The following is a 10,716-nucleotide window of genomic DNA, read 5'->3' as shown; positions in this document are numbered from 1 at the left end:
AAAACCCTTCGTAGTCTTGGTCACATTGCTTTTAAATCGAGCCAGACCAAATTCCTGGACAGCTCTGGAGACACCAAACAAGCTAGAGGAGACCCAGGCTTCTCGGCGGATTTCGGTCCAACCACTGTTATCAGAGTTCACACCATAAACACAGCGCTCCTCCACCACCATCAGCTGGGCATGGTTGATGTTCCGGGTAAAGGTGGTCATGGTCTGATTCTGTGGGTCCACAATAGAGTCCTCCAGGATGTACACCGAGTGAGCAACACTGGCAGGAAAGAATCGCTCAGCCCAGCGCGGCATCCTGTTGGTCTTGGTCAGGAGTCTCCGGGACAGGAGTTTCTGGTCAGGGGTAACCTCCTGGTGTACTATGTCTTCCGTCAAGACATGTTTGCTGTAGGGATTCGGGTACCGCTGCCAGAAGGCGGCGAACACTTGGTCCCAGGAACTCCGGAGCACGCTCTGGCCCAGGAAATATCTCACCATTGTCCCGGCCGGGAAGGACTCAACACCCGCGAAGCATTAGGAGTGCGGAGCCCAGGGGGCACGTGGGGGCGGGGCCAGAGCTCGCGCCCGCCCGCCAGGCTCGCTCAATCACCACCGTACAGCGCCCGAGCTTCCGCCATGAGGAGTGGTCAGGGGGTGCTCCACTTCCGGCCAAAAGATTAACATTTTATTACCATTATAGAGATGAAAATGTTAATGTTCAAAGAGGTTAAAATACTTGTTCAAAGTTTAGCAAAAACTGTTTCTGGGACTTAAGGCTCCCTTAAATTTAACCTGGGATTGAATCTACTCTGTGTTAAAGCTACATCTCTTTTCAGTCAGCCATATTTCTTTCAGATAAATGAAAACATTTTCATGGACAATGTAACGTTTGAGTTGTCCTTTAAAGATGAATTGAAGTTTACTTGTTCTACGGTGAAGACAGTCTTTGTAAGCAGAGAGAATATCATGAGAAGTAACATGAATTATAATGATGTTGGTGCATTTGTGGGAAATCACAATGTCCTGGCTCCTATTCCCAGAGAACATCACCAGAAATTTACAAGTGGTGTGGTTTGGACACTGGTAGCCTATCTTGCTAATGGTTTTCAGAAGTGAACTTTGTAAACGTTAATGGGTCTGACTCTTGCATACACCTGAATAGTCCAAATCAATAGCCACCAGATACATGGGACCATTTAAATTAAAGGGAAGCCAACATTTAGTTATTCGGATGCACTAGCACTATTTTTGTTTAGTTTTTTATTTTATTATTCTAGTTTGTTTACAAAATGCAAATACATTCTTTTTCAGACTAGATTCTTCCAGTTTCCCACATCCCGCCATCAAATTGTACAACCCCATAATTAATCCTCCCACCCCACCCCGCACATCCTCATCCCTCTGCTTCCACCCACCACCCCCTGCCCTGGATTCTTATACTTATTCTACAGTAATGGTTTTATAAAATATTTGTCCTTGGGGCACTGAGTTAGTTCACTCATCATAATGCTCTTCAGTCCCTCCCAAGTTAGGTAATAATTTACAAAATCATTGCTCCTGTGTGCTGTGTAGTATTCCATTGTGTGAATGTACCATACTTTCTCAATCCATTTGATTGGGGTTGGACATCTGAGCTATTTCCATGTTCTTGTGATGGTGAATAATGTTGTGGTAATCATTGTTGTTCAAGTCTCCATTTGTGCCTCAGTTCTCATTTTTTTCAGGGTATATTCCAAGCAGTGGATAACTGAGTCTTAAGTAATTTCTATGTTCAGCTTTTTGAGGAGGCACCAAGCTTCTTTCCAGAGTGGTTGTACCGTTTCACAATCCCATCAACAATGTATAAGAGTTCCTATCTCACCACATCCTCTCCAACATTTATTTATTACTTGCTATCCTGTTAAACTTGGCCACGGTTACTGGAGTTAGATGGTATCTCATTGTGGCTTTGATGTGCATCTCTCTTATTACCAGTGATTTTGAGCATTTCTTCATGTGTGTGTTGGCCATTTGAAATATAACACTCCCTGACCTCAAATCCTACTACACAGCAGTAGTAAGCAAAACAGCATGATACTGGTTCAATGACAGGGACATAGATCAATGGAACAAAATTGAGAACCCAGAAATAGACCCAACTATTTATGGTTAACTGATATTTGACAAGGAAATCAAAGCTATCAAATGGCGAAATGACAACCTCTTCAACAAATGGTGCTGGAAAAACTGGACTTCCACTGGCAGAAAGCTGAAACAGGATCCACATCTCACCCCCTACACAAAACTCAACTCAAGGTGAATCAGAGACCCAGGAGTAAAGCCCAAAACTATAAAGTTCATAAATAGACAAACTGAGATCAAGCTTAGAAGCCCTAGTCTATTGTGTAAAGAGATTGCCAAATAAAGCCAGAAATACCCAATCTGAAAAGGATAAAATTGATGAATGGGACCTTCTATAGATTAAATCACTGTGCGCATCAAAAAATTTTGCCAACAGGGTGAAAAAATAAAACTTAACGACTGGGAACAGCACTTGGTAATACCACCTCAGGCAAAAGTCTCTTAACTAAAGTTTACCAAATATTCCTGTGTCTCCACAAGTAAAAGTCTGATAACACAATTACAAAATGGGTAAAAAACATGGAAAGAATTTGCTCTAGCAGTATTAAAGGTGGTCTGTAGCCACAGTTATAGGAAGAGGTGAATTGTGCCCGGACTTTGTCAGAAGAGAGAGGGGGTTTCTTCCTCCTTAAATTTAAAGTTGTTGTTGTGTAGCATAGAGTCAGAACCAACCCACAGCTGACCCTCAGGTGCGTTTCAGAGGCAGTTTTGCAGGCGAGAAGATTGTCCATCCTTCTCCCGTGGAGCAGCTGGTGGCTTCCAAAAGCGTGCCTTCTAGATTGAGTGCAGCTTCTTGCCACTAGGTCACCAGAGCTCCCTTAAAAATTTAATATAGAAATTATATAATAATATAAGGATGCTCTGGTGATCTAGTGATTAAGGTTTGCTGCAAACCCAAAGGCTAAGAGTTAAAATTCACCAGCTACTCTGAGGAAGAAATATGGGCAATCTCCTCCCAAGTGACTGACATACATACATACATACATATATATATATTTATAAAATATTTTCAGTGAAAAGTTTACATAGACTAGAATCACATTCACCAATTTCTACACAAATTGTTCTGTGACTTTGGATATGTTTATCTAATGCGTTAACATTTTCCTTATTGTTTCTGTTCTGTTTCATATAATCTGGCATTCCTGCCTTCTTATCTTCCATCTTTGTTTTAGAGTAGTTGTTAATGGTTTAGTATTATGCAGAGAATTTTTTAGAATTTGAGCACCTTGATAGCTCTTCTTTTCTCACACTTTCAAGTTGCTCGCACCACATGGTCTCCATAAGCATTCGTTAAACTGAAAGTTTTCACCATCCTATTTTATTATTATATTCATTTAGAACTTTACTTCCAGGTTTCCTCAATTTATTATATCATTGTCATGCCCATGTTGACTTCTTCCACCAGCAAGTTCATGTACTTGTTACCTAGTTTGTGCAGATTTGAGTTTAGTTTTTTCCTTTTTGTCTCCAGTATCACAGCCCTCCAGTCTAACCTACTCAGTCTAACATCTAGATTAGTCTTCAAATATTACCGTTGTCATTCATTCTCTCTTAGTTATTTACCTTGCTCCATGTGATTAACTGAAGATCCTTCGATTCATATTCATATTTAATTGGAAGCGGCCTTTCCACAGCACTAAGGATAAGAAGTAGTGCTGCAATATCAAAGGCACATGGCTGAAATTCACCAGCTTCTTGCCTTTGAAAACCTACAAGAGGATCAGCTGTGAGTTGGTTCCAATTTAATGGCACAAGGGAGTTGTAGGGAGCTCTGGTGACCTATTTGTAAGAAGCTGTGCTGCAATCCCAAAGGCATGCTGTTGGAATCCACCAGCTGCTCCGTGGTAAGATGAGCAATCTCCTCCCATGGGATTTACTGAAAAAGCTGCTGGAGGGTCAGCTAAGGGTCAGTTCCACTTTGATGGCACACAGGAAGGAGGGCTGTAAGGAGATGAGTCAATCTTGCTTATATGTATTTCACTGCAGGGAGAATTAAAGTGGCTGCTTCCTTTTTTCTTTTTTAGAGATGTGTAAGAAATTATCTGGAAACAATACCAGTCAATATCTAATCAAGTACTTGACAATATGATGTAGTCAAAGATGACCTAGAAGTGTAGCGAAAAAGATCACTGAATCATCCAACTGTAGCTTCACTGACAGGCTTGTATTTATTTGGGTCTTGTATCATTCATTAATTTTATTTACTCAGATGAAAGCTAATCCTTATATTCTGATCCAAATATATAAGGTTTTAGAACAATGGATTTATTTTTTAGCATAAAAATATTTCCTCTGGCCCTGGGAGACAGAGGTATGATAACTTCAAGTTGAATTGATGCTTTTGCAACATTTAAAACATGGCTAAAAGCTGAGAAAGTAAGTGGAAAAGGAATATGCATTCTAATAATAGGGAAAAGAATGTGCCAATGGAGCTAAACCATCTTAAAAGTATTCTCAAAGTAGACGGTGATATTTTACTGAATGATGTTTAAAATTGCAACAGTTTGTGATACCGAAACATTGTTATTGTGTGCAATCGAGTTAGAACTGACCCCTAGCCAACTCGCCAGTGGGTTTTCAGAGGCTTAAATCAGAGGGAAGGACATTGTTCCTCCTTCTCCCATGGAGTAGCTGGCAGATTCAAACTGCGTATCTTTGGGATTACAGCACAGAGTCTTATTACTAGACCACCAGAGCCCCCAAAAGACAATCCAGTATGATAAGAATAATGAAAACAATGACATGAAAATGGAGTCTGGTATTAAAAGAAACAAGAAGAGCCTTCTACATGGTACCCAATTGTGATAAAACACAAGACAGAGAAAAAGAATGAAAGCAGAGAAAGAAGGAAGGGAAAAAACAAATCCAAACCAGCAAAGGCAGCTAACAGTTTATAGCCTGGTAGACTCCGAAAGACTTAAAAAAAAAAAAGCAACAGGTGTTAGATTAAAATGTGTACATTAATTTTTGTTTCCACTAGATGAAAACTCTTTATCTCTGAATAATAACTGGCCTTTTTCTTTGATTGGAACCCAGTGTAACTCGAGTTTAGTTTGGGAACTTGAAAAAAATATTTCCTTTGGTGAATGAATGGTATACTGATATTTTAATTGGCTTTCCCCTCCAGTTTCCAAGGGATATCACACATCAAATTTGTATCAACTATTAATCTAACCATTATTGTTTGTCATTATAACTTGATAAATATAGTTAGCAAGCATAAAACAAGTAAAATGAAAAATTGAACTCAGATTTACAGAAAGTAGCATGCAAACGATTTAAAAATAATGTCATACTCTAGGGGCAAGAATCTGCACTGCAATCCAGAAGGCACGGGCTTTTAATCCACTAGCTGCTCCCGGGGAGAAGAATGGGCAATCTCCTCCTCTGTAAAAGCACAGGAGGGCCAGCTATGGGTCTGTTCTGACTGTGCAGTACACAGCAACGACAACAGTGCTTGTTTGGAATTTTAATTTTGTTATAATTCTGAATCAAAGCTATTTTGTGCATAAACAATATTTCCTGCATTAGAAGAAATCAAATGCTTATAAATAGATATTCTTAATTAAATGTCATTATTTTAGATGTTTTGGGGTCTCTTCCCAGTACTTTGAAAATGTATCTATCTGGATGGCTTCTTCTGAGAAGCTTTTACTATGGATACTTAGTTTGAAATTATGTTGTAATAATATGAGAAAAAGTAGAATTTGGCATTTGTTAGTTAAAGCATTTAAGTTTCTGTAACCAAACTCAAGTTTAATACAAAGCATGAAATTGTTTAAGTTCAACTTAGAGTAATAAAGGTGCTGTTACGTACTGTTGAGTTGGCTCCAATGGCTAGTAACCCTGTTGTTGTTAGGTGCCATCAAGTCACCTATGACTCATAGAGACCCTATTAACGACAGAGCTGGACTTTGCGCTATTTTGTGCCGTCCTATGATCTCTAGTAGCTGAAGCCCATCATAATTATAGACATAATGGCAATCTGTTTTCTTAGGGGTATTTTCTCTCTTTTCTCTGACTATTAATACAACAAAATGAGGCCCTGCCTGATCTTGTAGCATCCTCATAATCTCCGCTGTGTTTAATGAAGCCCGTTGTTGAAGTAACTGTGTCACACCAGCTTATTGATGATATTCCTCTCTTTTACTGATGCTCAACTTTCCCAAGCCTGATGCCCTTTTCGAGGCAATGGCCTCTTCTGATAAGATGCCCCAAATTTGTGAGGCAACTCTCACTATCTTTGCATCTAGGGAGCACTTTGTTGTTGTTGATTGCCTTCGAGTTGAGCACGACTCATAGCGACCCTATGAACAAAAGACCTGAAGCCCCTCTACGACTATCGACATTTATCAAAGCTCATAGACTTTCCGGAGGCATGTTATTTACGAAGTGGATACACTCCTGCTTCATTTATTCCAACATAGACTTGTTTGTTTTTTTGGCACTATACATAGTATATTTAATATTCTTCACCAACACTACAATTCAAAGGCATGGATACTTTTGTGATCTTCCTTATTCAGTTTTCAACATTCATATGAGGAAATTGAAAATACCATACCTTAGAACATCTTAATTTTAAAAATAACATCCTCACTCTTTACACTTTAAAGAGGTCCTTGACAGTAGATTTGTTCAAACCAATTCAGTGTTTGACTTCTTGACTGCTGCTCTGTTGATGTTGTTTATGTTTGTATCCAAGTAAAATTAAATATGTGACAACTTCAGTATTTTCTCCATTGTCCATGATGTTGCTTACTGGTCCAGTTGTCAGGATTTTTGTTTTATTTATGTATTGCGATGGGGAAGTCTGTGGTTAGAGACCTCTCTAAAGTGCTTAAGTGCAAGGATGTCATTCTGGAGACTAGGGTGCACCTGATACATGCCATGGTCTTTGCAGTGACTTGTTATGCATTATAGAGATGGACAATGACTAGGGATGATAAAAGGAGAGTTGAAGCCTTTGAGCTTGGGTATTGGAGAAGAGTAATGAATATACCATGGACTGCTAGGAAAGCAAACAGGTTTGTCCTGGAGAAGGTAAAGCTGGGCTGCTTCTTGAAGGCAAGGATTCTGAAGCTTCGTGTGACATACTTTGGACATATTGCAAGAAGGGACCAGTCCTTGGAGAGGGACCTCATGATTGGGAGAGTGGAGTGACAGTGCAGGAGAGGAAGACCCTTGATGAGATGGATTGATTCAGTGACTGGGGTAATGGGGGCCAGTGAGTTGGAGATGGTGAGATTGCCATAGGATAGGGCAGAGTTTAGGGCTGTTGTAAATAGGGTCACTCACTATGAGTCACAGGCGACTCAACAGCACATAACAACAACAACATGTTGACGTGTGCTCCATACTGAAAGTTTTGTCTTTTTCAGCAAATGTTTCAAGATTTTTCGCTTATAATAAATAGTCAATATAATTTGTTAATTATATGATAGTATAGGTTTAAAATGTGCTATATTAATGAGTAGTGGATTTTTCTGTGTAGATAGCTGTTCTTTCTATTTTTGGTCTTCTGTTAATGTGAAATAAAGCACTTTGATCTTTTGGATGGAAGAAATAAAAGAATGCAAAATAGTGAAAATCAGATGTCTTGAAAAAACTACTTTTACTATCTAGGAGATTTCAAAACTAGAGGATAAGAATTAGCTCACTGTGGATTTTTAAATAACTGGCTTGATTATTTTTCTCTGATGACTATTTTAACCAATTAAGTCAGCCAGGCAATTAATTTTTATTAAAAGAGTTGTAGCCAACACCTTTTGCTACCAGCAATTAACTCATATATATTTAGATTCTTGATGTCTGTGAACCCATACGTAGAGTTTTTACTCGCTTAAACTTTATTTACATTTGCATTCCTGAGCAAAATGAGTAAAATTATTTATATACATGACTTCATTTCCCCTTCCTATGCCCATTCCAGTTTCTGAGGGCCTTCTGATTTACAGACTCTCAAAAATTCTGCCCATTTCACTTTGGTTTTAATTTATTGGTGTGGTTAGGTGTCACCAGGTCAAGTATGATTCCTAATGGCCCTATGAATAACAGATCTGAACCCTGTCCTGTTTAGTGCCATCTTCGCCGTCTTGGATATACTAGAGCCCATTGCTGCAATCACAATGTAAATCCTTCTTGTTGAGGGTCTTTTCTTTTGTTGACTCTGGACCTTTCCAAGCATGACATCCCTTTATGAGTCTCTCCTAACAATATGCCCAGAGTATGTAAGATGATGCTTTATCATCTTTGCCTCCAAAACCGCAAAACCACTCTGGCTGCACTTTCTCCAAGACATAGCTGTTTATTCTTTTGGCAGTCCATGGAATATTTCCTATTCTCCTTGATTCTTCTCCGTGACAATTTAGCTTATTAGAAATTTACTTTATCAATTCAGTTAAAAGAACTGAGTTCTAAACATGTGGGAGTTTTTTTTCTCATTAAATAGTTTATTTATTTATATGTTTTAGAATACAGAGACACAACCTGTTAACAGTTGTAAGTTTGGTTAATTTGTGTGTGTGTGTGTGTGTGTGTGTGTGTGTACAGATTTATAGGGGGAACTGTTCCCTAAAAATTTCAGCTCACTTACATTTGATAGTAGTCTAACTTTTTAGTACCATTCTCTATTTTTCCTGACAATAAGATACTTTTTTTTCTAATAAAGGATTGACACTGCAGGTGAGAAGTGTTCACTGTTTTGTCAGTGGTACTGAGCCACTAAATATAGCAATAGATCTACGAACATACTGAGAAAAGCACTTTACTCCTAGAGCGATCATTTCTTCCAGACATTACAAATGCCTATACAGTACGTATGCCAGGTGCTATCTAGTCAATTACAATTCATAAAGAACTTATGAATGATAGACCTGAACCTTGCCATATCCTGTGCCATCCTCATAATCATATGTGTGAGCTATATTAGTTAATTATAATCACTGTGCTGATCCTTTCTTTATCTGACTTTCTACCTTTCCAGGATATTGTGTCTTTTTCCAAGGAGTGCTCCCTCACTGCATGGTTTAAAATTAGGAAGGGTGTATGCCAGGGATGTGTCCTTTCTCCATACCTTTTTACTCTATATGCAGAACATATCATTCAGGAAGCAGGGCTTTATGAGAAGGAATGCGGTATCAGGATTAGAGTCATCAACAATCTGCATTATGCAAATGATACAACCCTGCTCACTGAAACTGAGGAGGACCTCAAGTGCTTGTTGCAGAAGATCAAGGACTGCAGCCTTCAATATGGATTGAAGCTCAATATCATGAAAACAAAGATTCTAACCACTGGGCCTATTGGCAACATCATGATAGATGTTGAAGAGATTGAGATTGTTGACAGCTTTAGTTTGCTTGGCTCTACAATCAACACTCTTGGTACCAGCAGCCAGGAAATTAAAAGACAAATTGCATTGAGAACATCTGCTGTCAGAGACCTCTTCAAAGTACTGAAGAGCAATGATGCCAGTCTGGAGACTAAGGTGCTCCTGATCCAGGCCAGGGTCTTTTCAATTACTTGCTATACATCAGAAAGCTGGACAATGACTAGAGACGATAGAAGGAGAATTGATGCCTATGAGCTGGGTCCTGGAGAAGAGTATTGAAAAGTGCTGAATATACCATGGACCGCTAGCAAACAAGTTCATGCTAGAGATGGTGAGACCAGTCTGCTCCTTGGAGGCATGGATTCTGAAGCTTTGTCTTACATACTTTGGACATGTTGCAAGGAGGGACCACTCCTTAGAGAGGGACATCATACTTAGGAGGGTGGAGGGACAGCACAAGAGAAGAAGACTCTCGATGAGATGGATTGATTCAGTGACTGAGGTAATGGGGTTCAGTGTGTCAGAGACAATGAGATTGGCACAGGATAGAGCAGCTTTTAGGGCTGCTATACATAGGGTCACTATGAGTCATAGGTGACTCAATGTTACATAACAACAACAACAGGTAGCACTTAACAATAACAACAGTTTAGTATAACTCCAGGTATGAGTAGACATATAACCATAAATATGGCTATATTAATATTAACTTCTTGTATTCAGTATTTTAGATGGGATGGTGCTACTAGGGATATTGTAGTTAATGTTAGATGGATCTTGGCTAAAAGCAGGGAATACTGAGGAATGTCTATCTGTGTTTCATTGACTATGCGAAGGCATTTGACTTTGTGGATCACAACAAACTGTGGCTGACTCTGAGAAGATTGGGAAACCCAGAACATGCGATTGTGCTAATGCGAAACCTATACTTTTACCAGAAGACAGTTGTGAGAACAAAGCCAGGATACACTGTATGGTTCAAAATTGGGAAGGGAGTATGCCAGGAATGTATCTTATTTCCATACCTTTTCAATCTTTATGCTGAAACAGATTATTCAGGAGGCGGGCCTCTAAGAGGAGAAATGTGGCATCAGGATTGGTAGAAGACTCATCAACAATCTGCAGATGACACAACCATGCTTGCCAAAACTGAGGAGGACCTGAAGCGCTTGCTATGGAAGGTCAGGGACTACAGCCTTCAGTATGGACTGAGACTCAATATCAAGAAAACAAAGATTCTCACCACTGGGCTGATTGGCAGCATCATGATG

At 39.3% G+C, this 10,716-nt stretch overlaps 1 protein-coding gene across 1 annotated transcript in view; it reads left to right on the top strand.

Annotated features, from left to right (window-relative positions):
• The window catches only part of RAD51B (RAD51 paralog B), an 890,578-nt gene that overhangs the window by 232,697 nt on the left and 647,165 nt on the right, over positions 1–10,716 (top strand). The window lies entirely within an intron of this gene.

The sequence above is a fragment of the Elephantulus edwardii genome, unplaced genomic scaffold, assembly GCF_000299155.1.
Source record: "Elephantulus edwardii isolate Elephantulus edwardi_28Jun2011 unplaced genomic scaffold, EleEdw1.0 scaffold00037, whole genome shotgun sequence".
Classification (NCBI taxonomy): domain Eukaryota; kingdom Metazoa; phylum Chordata; class Mammalia; order Macroscelidea; family Macroscelididae; genus Elephantulus; species Elephantulus edwardii.
This window is presented reverse-complemented; position numbering and strand designations above follow the sequence as displayed.